This window comes from Oryzias latipes, chromosome 9 (genome assembly GCF_053564925.1).
Source record: "Oryzias latipes strain Hd-rR chromosome 9, Olatipes_Hd-rR_3.1".
Taxonomy (NCBI): Eukaryota; Metazoa; Chordata; class Actinopteri; order Beloniformes; family Adrianichthyidae; genus Oryzias; species Oryzias latipes.
In genome coordinates this window covers 31,941,256-31,949,181 of record NC_136245.1, presented here as the reverse complement: position 1 = coordinate 31,949,181, position 7,926 = coordinate 31,941,256, and positions in this window count along the sequence as shown.

Below are 7,926 nucleotides of genomic sequence, written 5' to 3'. Positions count from 1 at the left end.
TGCTGGTGAGTCACGCCTGAGTGGAAGGAGTGATAGAGACGGAATGGAGCTTTTTTTAATGTCAGCTGTAACACCTAAGCAGACAAGCTGGGCCTAATCGAGTGTGGCACTCCGCAAAGGTCCAAATGGAGAGCCGCAGAAACGAGCCACTCTTCTTTGTTAGGAGGCAGCGACAGCCAAGACTAAAAGCTTCTCCGGGTTCTGACAGCTTTCCTTTGACACCATTTTCCCAAACAAAAAGGAAAAAAATATTTTCTTTAAGCCTAAAACGCCCAACACAAGAGCAAATATTTAAGCTTACATTTGACATTTAACAGAAACTTTGAAAGTTTAAGCACGGATGGATTTATTCAGAAATCCTCAGAGACGTTTCTCCCGCAAAAATGCATCAACATGCACCCTGATGAGATAAAATCAACAGCCAACTTATCTTGGATCAATGAAATAATGATATAAAATGCAGACTGGTAAATAAAAGTGATATTAACTGCATTAATATAGTTGAGAAAAATTAAGAGGGACAAAAAAATTGGAAATGCTTTTTGATTCATTTTTGGAGCCAAGTTTATCCATTTTCTGCAGTTTTGGACCAATCGTTTACACAGAAAACCGACAGTTTCAACGAAGAAGTTTAGAGGCATTGTACCAGAGCCCCGGACCGGTACCAAAGCCCCGGACCGGTACCGGTCTGCAGGAAAGTTCATGCCAGGCCGCAAAAAAACAAAAACACAACCTTAAATTTTTTTCTTTTTACACATAACCTGTACAAAGTTTTATTTTGTGAAAAAGAGTCAGTGAGGAAAAAGTAGAAGAAGAGCCTTTGTCTTAATTTAACAGACAAAAACCAGGAGTCTTTACTTCAAATATGGATTTATTGTGACAGTTGTTCCCACAAAAAAATACTTTGTTTAATCCAAAACTCAAATAAAAAATGTGTTCTTTTTAATCCCAGTATTTATAAAGTCATAGACACTTCATCACTTCAGCCCTTAATTAATCTTTATTTCTCCTACCTGACATTTGAGCTTCTTTTAATCATGAATAGTTTAAAACAGCAGGAAGTCTTAATATTCTGCCCAACAATGGATTTTATTAATATTAAATATGAGCTGTTTACTGATGCCGCTGACTTTGAAGCCAGTAGTTTTTTTTTTTTTTAATGATAAAAAGGATTTAAAGCAGTGAGTTCTAGAAGAGTGGAACCTGAGGCTCTAGTCTGTACCTGCAGGATTATCTCTGTGAGATGTTAAGGTAAACATGATAAACAGCCAAAACGAGTCAACATTAGGTTCAGAAACTCTTTTTTTGTGTGATTTAAGTGTTCAGTAATCTACTGAAAACTACTCAAACATGAACATATTTTATTCCATATAGATTAGATGAGAACAGAGAGATGGCTGACATTTTTCTCTATTACTGAATTGATTAGGATGTACAAAAAACAAAACATTGACGAAGGAAAAAATCAAACATACATAAAAACTAGTCCTTTTAACGACTTTGCACTGATTAGACTGGTACAGAGGCTTCTAAGCTTATGAAAATAGAAATATAAATAAATCAAAGAAAAAATCTATAAAGACAAATGACTTGTTCCAAACCAACCACACAATTCCCCAAATCCCAAACCATAATCTTCATAGGATTTCCAAAGAAAACATTTCAGACACACAAAAAGACTTTTTCAGACACTCTGAATATTTGAATGTATTGTTGATGAAATCCTTATTTGGTATGAAAAAACAAAACTCTTAAATGACCACACAGACTTTTCTGAACTTTATCGCCGTCACTGGATTGAAAACAATCCTGGTTGAGCTTTTTAGAGGTTGCTATGGCTTAAGTTGTCCACCAGGTGTCACTGTTGAAGTCTCGAAGCTTTGAATCTTTTTCGACACAATTGCTCGGAAAGCCTCAGTACCTTTTGTCACTTGTTTGAGCAACTTCATTTCAGCATCCTTGTAACTTTGAGTTGCTGAATTTTCTGCATTATTATTATGGTCTGTGGGAGCGACTGTCCCAATAAATCCATATTTGGAGTAAATATTCCTGTTTTTTGTCTGTGAAATGTAGATTTCTTTTATTTTGAAGTCATGGGCTTTTCTTCTGATTCCTTATTGGCTTTTTTCTGATAAACGTTCAAACTTGCTTTAAGATATGTCGGCTAGCCTGAAATCACAGGAATTCGGTAATTCCCAGAACATACGGAGGATCCACATATCTGCATGTCTGGCAGAGGAGCACCTGCCCTCAGTTCTTGTTTTCATCTCCCAGCATCCTCAGAGTTCGGCGCTGAAAGTACAATTTGCATTTTAATGTGGAGCCACATTATCTCAGTGAAGAAAATGCCAGGTAATTATGTGACATGTCTGTGTCATTCCAGGTTTGTGAGTTATTTCGGCTAAACATATGGTAAGTGTTTATGAGTGGAATTATTCAGAAGCGCTGTGGAAATCAGGTCCATCATGGGGAGATTCCAGGATGTGTCTGCAGAGATTTATGAACTGGAAGAACCGGGAAATCAGCGTTCACCTAATCGAAACGTTCTCTCCAAGTTGCTGCAAAGTAATTACATTATTCCTCATTTGAATGCGGTGCTTTTGCTTTTTAGGAACTTCATACAAGCTTCAACAAAGCGGGAGGCAGACGGGCTGCTCAAGGTCCTTCCTTCAGGACGCGCTCAGACTATGATGGATGACAAAAACAACTTTTCATTAGCAAACATCTCTGCTGAAGGACATTTAACTCAAGCAGGACTCTGTGCTGCAGTAACACTGGCTTCCCGACTGCTGACACATTAGGAGTCTGATCTTCAGGTCATTAATTTTTAGAGGCAGCAGCAATATTTCTGAATTCTGCACAGAGTAGAGATGCTTTCTTCATGAATGGTTGTGTATCATGACCTTGAGTTTTTTTGTATTGTTAATCTATTCAGAGATTTGTTTTCATTTTTTGATCTATTCCATTGAAATATTTTAACATTAAGGGGTTTTAAAACGTACTCCTGGCTGTTGATCTCTTGCTTTTGATTTTTCTTTTTGTTATCGTCCTTTTTGTTGTCATGATCATAGTTATTATACTTTAACTTTCCCCCCGTCAAAGGAAGCTCTGCCTCTCTTTTCCTGTCCTCTTTTGCAAACACAGTGGGATGAAAGACACTTGAATTCATTTGAGCTCATGTGTTTCTAGATGGAAAAATGTCAGGAGGAGCACATTTGAAGACCAAAATGAAGACAGAATTGAAGTTTGTAACTGAAAGAATGTAAAACAAGATTGTAAATCGGTGGAATTTATAAAAAATATTTGCTATGGTGCAGGCTTCAGTTTACTTAATGGTAAAAACAAGTATAACTTTGGCAGCACAGATTATCTGTAGATGTTCTTCATCCTAAGCTGGGGTGTTCATCAAAGTTCTTTTTAGTACTGACAAGTTAACAATATATGTGTTAAGTTTTTTTTTTCCAGTTTTCCCTTAATTGCTTACGTTATAAGAAGTTTTATTGCTGAATGTTTAAGCAGAACCATTCATCTCAACCCCTCATTTACTCCACATGTCCTTTTTTTGCTTAGATTTTAAGGTTTAACACTCCTCTTCAGAATCTTTCCCTTCCCATTTGTATGTTTATGCACAGCTCAAAGTATTTCATGGCTTCTCCCTAAAAATTATTACTCCATAAGAAGAAAAAGCCGCTTTGAACCTATCACTTGGCCTGGGTGGCCCTGGCCCCTTTGCTGGGGGGGGGGGGTGCTGGGGGACAGCTGTTTGACCACCGGGGCACAGTCGACCAGCTGTCCCCAACTTACCCCCTTCCTCATATAACCTCATATTAGGGTGAGGGAGTGGGGGGTCTAGCCTGCGATGCGCCTTGGGGGGGGGGTTACTTGGCAGTGGCCCCCCTCCTATGGTTGCCGTATGGAGTGGGCCCCCCCTCTTTCGGTTTTATTTGCACCTTAGACATGTAGGGTCCTTGGTAGGGGGGGTGCTTGGACATCACTGCAAGCAAGCAGCAGATGTCCTCCTGGCACCCTACCCGCCAATTTTAACCGCACCTTAGACATTTAGGGTCCCTTGGTGGGGAGGGTGAGGGGACGTCACTGTGAGTAATCAGGAGATGTCCCCTTAGTGCCCTACTCGCCAATTTTAACTGCACCCTCCTTAGTACACACACCCCTCCCCCTTCAATATATATATTCCAACATAAACACACACACATGCACACACACACACCATCTCAAACACACATACACTCACACACATTTTGCAAGGAAGGGGGGGACCTGGGTCCATCTGTCCCCTATCCCTTCCCTGGTGGGGGGTGCGGGCCCCTTGGCGATGGCGGCCGTGTCCCTTGGGTACCGGCTCCCTGGGCCCGGCGGTGCTCTCTCCGCACGGTGGGGGGGTTCATATTACACCTGAGCCGGGGGTGTTCGTGTCCCTGGGGGGTGGGTCCTGGTCCTTGCCCCTGAGCGCTGGGCTCAGCCAAACTTCCAACATGGCCGAGCCTGGTCGGGCCATATTTATAACACCCCTTGTGGGCCACCCTTTTTTCCCCGGGGTTCCCCCCTCCTGGGCGGGGGCGGCGGGCCCCTGCCTTGCTCCTCCCTGGACCAACCGTGGGCCGGGTGGGTGGCTGCCTGGAGTGCGGAGCGGGTCTCCCTTGGGGGGTCCTGGCTCGTACCTGGGGTTGGGGCGGGGGGATGCCCGGAACTCCTGGGTGGTGGTGGGGTGCTCGTCTGGGGCTGTGGGCGTCCTTCTCCGGTGGGGCCCTGCGTTGGGCTCTTCCGGCGCGGCGGGGGGGGCTGCTTTCCTGGCTGGGCTGGGGCGGCGCTCTCTTTCCCTCTGCGCCTCCCTGCTCTCTGGCTCTGGGGGCCTCGCGGCGGTCCTGCTGGCCCTGGCCTGGGTGGCGGTCTTGGTCGCCCGGGGGGCGGTTGTTCCCTGCCTGTTCCCGTGTGGCGTTGGGGGAATTCTGGCTGCCGCTGCCGCTGCTGCTGCGGCGGGGGTCTGGGTGTGGGGGTGGCTGGGCGCTCCTCCTCCTTCTTTTCACATTCCACCATCCATTTTAGAAGAACATAAACACTCACCTGAGCACAGGTGTTAGCTCACCTTTGCACTTATAGTTTGCATGATTGAATGAATGAAAGATTTCACACTAGTTGGTTTAAAGGCATAGGTATGCGTGTGTGAACACTATCTGTTTTGTGTACATGTTGACATGTGAACATTTCTTGCAGCTAGCAGGTGTGTTGATAATATTTGAGTGTGTGTGAACAGGCTCCGCCCTTTTTGTACTACATTTGAACTGTACCGTAACGATAAACAACCAGTAAACCTGTCTGCTCTATGCTGCTTCATGGTCTTACCCCCCCCCTCTCACTATCACCCCCCCCCCCCCCCCCCCCCTGACATCCCTCCCTCTTCTTCCCTTCTTTCCTTTTCCGTCCGGTCCAACACCAAAGATTTTCAATCATGGTTGAAATTAATAAAGTTTGGCCTCAATTACAAAAGGGGTTTGTTCAGTCACACCTTTGGTTTGTCTGAAGATTAATAACCCCTCTTGTTAAAGTAAAATATGTCCAACACAAGAGGCCCTCAGCTCTCATCTGCCTGCCTAGCTGTTGGACAGGACAAGTTAAAAAAAATAAAATAAAAAAAATAAATAAAAGAAAGTGGGCCACACAAAATGTGTCCGACGTTTTGAAGGTTGAAGGTGAGGGCAGCAGGCTCCACCTACTTTTGTTGAGGCATCTGATTGGACAGTTTATTATTTGAACTGCACGAATAAATATGAAAAATATTTGGATTAGCAAGAACATGTTGGTTTGTAACTGATTAACACCCGAGCTCCCCTGGAGGATGACTCTTAATTTATTCCACCTAATAACTTTTTGTTAGTATAGTTCCTTTCTTTGCTGATGACACAGCTGTCTCCCCACTCCCCCCATTTGTTTTGTTGATATTAGAGCTTCAGATGATGCTCGATGCCAAGTTCCAACTTTTTCCCACCTCAGACTCAATCTCTGAACAATTTGACGGTAAAGTTTTTTTTTAAGTGCTAAATTTCGTTAAACATTAGCTTTTTTTTCAGGGTAAAACAAAGAGAATGACCCTTCTTTTTAATGTTTACTCAACTGCTTTGCTAAATGTCAAGAAAAAGACTAAAACAACGAAGTTGAAGTGAATTTTTTATTAACTTATGGTCACATACAGTAAATCATCAGCAGTTCGTCATGCACAGATAATTTTAGCTCGTTAGAAACAACCTCATGCTGTTGTAACACACTTCTTTGTCAGATGCAATTAAAAACTGGAGCTGTTTCAACTAGTCTTCACACAGACTTCAGAGTTACAATCTTTTTTACCCTGAAGCTTAACCTGCTGAGTTTCATTTCCTTTTCCTGAAAACAGCAGGTTCAATTTACAGCCTGAACAAAGCCTGATGTAGGTTTTCGTTAGTACATAAGGGGCTGAAATCCTCCTCAGCACTCCGGAAAAAATGTCAAGGTTATCCACATCATTTAAGAGAAACATATACTGAATAGCTTTTCTATTTGAGAGAAATATTCATGTTTCCTCCAGGTATTCCCACATTGCAAAAGTCCCCCTCTTTCAATTTTTGCTGCTATAGCCGTAAAAATAGAAAGGTTGTCCTAAAAATTAAAACACAAATAAAGCATTGTAGTCTTCAGTTTAGTCTTTTTGAATGTCAAACATTTTTTCTGCCATTTTTTGTAAAATCAAAGGAAAAGACTAAAGCTAAATGATACTAATTTGTCCCAAAATGTCAAATAAGCAGCAGAGAATTTTATAAAAAAAGCTAAACAATAACTTAATAAATCAAGAAATGCATTTTATTTTAGCTAAAATTGCACAAAGAATGATAAAAGTTCAGGGTGATGCAAATAAAACCAAATCAATGCTGTTAAGTTTACTGCAGAAAAGAGTTAGATTAAGAAATAGAGTTGGATAAATGGAAAATACAAATACATTGTTTATTAAGTGTAAAATGAAAGATTTAGTGGAACTGCAAACTTTATTATGCATGTTTAAAGTACCATACAGAGGTGCCAGAGAGATCACAAAAGTTATTTGTTTTTACTTCACAAGATGAAAATCACATGTGAAAAAGCTATTTTTAGTTTCAAGTTGCTTGCGCTGCTTTAAATAAATCATGTTTTTTTTTTTTTTGGGTAAAATGTTTGGAACTATCAACAGAAAATTCTGAAAGATTTATGTGAATAAACTTTTATTTAAAAAATGAAAATAATCTTGAGGAATATGCTATGAGTAATTGTGTGATGGCGGCAGGCAGTAAAGGCTATCGAGGATTGTCTCGTTTTTCCCTAATATTTTATTAAAGGGGCAGAATCAAAGTAAGAACTGCATTTTTCTCACAGCTCCTTCCCAGTCATGAAGATGTGTATACTTATGTTGTGTACAATGTTTATGTAAAGGGTAAAGAGGTTTCTCTGCAGGCGAACGCAGTTTGCACAATAATGGAAGCGTCTTCATATTCAAATGTCCTTATATGGTTACAAAAATTGAGAAATAGCCTAGTTGAGGAGATAAAGATAACTACTGTAGTATTTTTAATGGACCAGTCTCATGAGAAAATAAACTTTTTTAAGCTTTTAGGTCTAATATAATGTTAATTCCTCACGAAAAACAACCCCAAATGGGATTTTGATCCGTTCACACATCTAAGCATTTCTCTCCTTCAAACCCATGAAAATGACTGGATCCTCACATCGTGACATAGATAAGTGAGAACCGCCCCTTCCAGGAAGAGTATGCGTTGCCAGCACCGTCCCCACTTTGTCCACAGAGCTAGAGGTGATCGGCGAACTGCTTTCATTTTGTTTGCACATGCACATCCGTCTTTGCAAAGCATTTAGGTGTTTACTCAAGAAAGGCTAACAAACATAAAG